The sequence below is a fragment of the Coenobita brevimanus genome, chromosome 48, assembly GCF_032717465.1.
Source record: "Coenobita brevimanus isolate Jiangsu-jjx chromosome 48, ASM3271746v2, whole genome shotgun sequence".
Taxonomy (NCBI): Eukaryota; Metazoa; Arthropoda; class Malacostraca; order Decapoda; family Coenobitidae; genus Coenobita; species Coenobita brevimanus.
Genome location: NC_137001.1, coordinates 21,718,846 through 21,721,345, shown reverse-complemented (window position 1 = coordinate 21,721,345; position 2,500 = coordinate 21,718,846). Strand labels below are relative to the sequence as shown.

Genomic DNA, 2,500 nt, shown 5'->3' with positions numbered 1-2,500 from the left:
TAAGTATAAGCGACCTTCTAGTGATGACGTCATGGGTGGGGGATGACGTGTTAGTGACGCACATCCTGCTGACGTCATCACCTCTGACGTCATCACCGCTTTGTTTACTATATTCAGCTGGTTTATTCGCACGCCTTTTATACATTTTTTTTTTTTTTTATCATATATTGTTTCTTTGCGTATTTGGGAAGATTCTCTCTCTCTCTCTCTCTCTCTCTCTCTCTCTCTCTAAGACCAATGACCCGATAAACGCCTTACTTGTGTGATTAAGATTTTTTTCTGTTGAAAGAGAGAGAGAGAGAGAGATTAGGAAAACAACTACTACTACTACTATTAATAATAATAATAATAATAATAATAGTGGTAGGTGGGGGCGCTCACCATCCACTCACTCGATGTATTGCTGCTCTTCGATGTCTGCTCTTTCCTCTCTTCCATCCCTCTTTCCTTCCATCCTCTTCTGTCTTTCTTTCCTTCATTCTTTCCTCTTCCTTCTGCCTGTGGGTGACTTTACACTGAGTGACAAGCCAAATGGTTTCCTGTACACCAGGAAACCATTTACTACGCTGGGTGGTAACCATATAACCAAATTTTGGCACCTGGTGGTTTAGTGGGTAATTATTGCGCTCCAGTCGGATTGAGCCAGTGAAGGTTTATATCCAAGGGATGGTTGGGGTTTATTGCTCATGTAATGCCACTCAGGGATGAGTGAGGCTGGTCACTCTCATCTTAAATGTCGAGACCAACTGCCTAGCCCCGGGCTCCTACGCTCCTCGTGGGGCAATGTAGGATTGGATGGATGGATGGACAGTAATGTAAGAGTGGGTCATAGGAGCCCGAGTGTTAATACTAGTCTCTCTAAATTTAGGCTAGCCCCCCCCCCTTGACCAACTCTCTCTCACTCTCACTTTTTCTTTGCGTCGCGGCGGCTTTCATTTAGAGATAAAAGTGGTTTCCTTAGTCTCTCTCTCTCTCTCTCTCACACACACACACACACACACACACACACACACACACACACACACACACACACACACACACACACACACACAGACGGGTATTTTCCTCACTTACCCCTACATACAAACAAAACACATCATTTTATATGCAAGGGGGGGATTTCCGTTTTTCACTCTATTTTCGTTTGGGAAAGACCCGGGATTGTGTTGCCTAGGAAAAATGAATTAGTGGTTGAGTGGCTAGTATTACTGATATGTAGCGTCCGGCCGGAAAACGCCTGGGTTCAAATCCGTATGTGGGCAGCTGGTCATACTACTAGACTCAGGTGTGCATCTTACCTTTATGAGTTGGTAGGTGTAATGAGTACCTGGGTAACACCTGGGTAACACATCTATCTATCTGTCTGTCTATTGCCAGACGCCTTAATCTCGTAAGGGGTGGCCACAAACAAATAGCCTCCATGTCTCTCTGTCCCCCGCCATTTCACTGCCCTGCTCCCAGCTCGCACCCCTCTCTCTCTTATACCTCTCCACTCCATCCCTCCATCTCATCCTTGGCCTCCCCCTCCACCTCACTCATATACACTTTCCTCGTCAGTTTCTCACTCCATCCTCTCCACATGGCCAGCATATAGGGCAGGTCAATGTGGCACCCTAATTGATGTACTGCCCTTGTATACCAGAATCCATAACCCGCCACAGGTTCAAAGGCATAAGGTTAGAGATGAGCACCTTGTCTAAGCGCCCCATGGTGTCTACCCCTGCCTTTACTATCTTCAGTCCAAGCACATTTTTTAGTTCTGTTTGTGCTGTCTCCTGACGATATTATAGAGGAAACATGGAGAGGATGGAGAGTGAGAGACTAACGAGGAGTGTGATTGAGGTGGAGGGAGAGGGAGGAGGCCGAGGATTAGATGGAGGGATGGAGTGATGTATGATAGAGGGGGGATATAAGTTGGTGGGATGGAGGGTGAGAAACTAACGAGGAGAGTGTATGTGAGTGAGGTAGAGAGGGGGGGAGAAGGAGGAAACCAAGGATGAGCTGGAGGGATGGAGTATATGAGAGAGGGGGATGTGAGTTGGGGGGAGGGCAGCGAAATGGCAAGGGGACAGGGGAAATGAAGTGAATATGTGACCACACCTTACGGGATTAAGGCGTCTGGCTGTAGATAGATAGATAGGTAGACAGACAGATGGATAGATAGGTAGATAGATAGATAGGAAGCCTGTCTTGTATTTGAAGCATAATCTAACACATCCAGATCCTAAGTTTCATGCCAGGGCGAATATCACCAGCAATAAATAATAATAAATAATAAAGTTCTCTGTCTGAAAGGGTTTATAAAATGGGAAAGAGAGGCTTTGTGTTTAGTCAGTAAGTTGTTGAGAAATATTACTGGTTAACGACTGAATGTCATCCGTTTGTGTCTAGACTAAGGGAATTAAGTAAAGAGTGTATTTTTATTATTATTATTATTATTACTACTACTACTACTACTACTACTACTACTACGACTACTACTACTACTACTATTCTTATT

General features: G+C 44.8%; 1 protein-coding gene across 2 annotated transcripts in view; it reads left to right on the top strand.

The window, feature by feature from the left end:
• The window catches only part of Rgl (Ral guanine nucleotide dissociation stimulator-like), a 36,445-nt gene that overhangs the window by 7,754 nt on the left and 26,191 nt on the right, over positions 1-2,500 (top strand). The gene's annotated exons all lie outside the window — the stretch shown is intronic.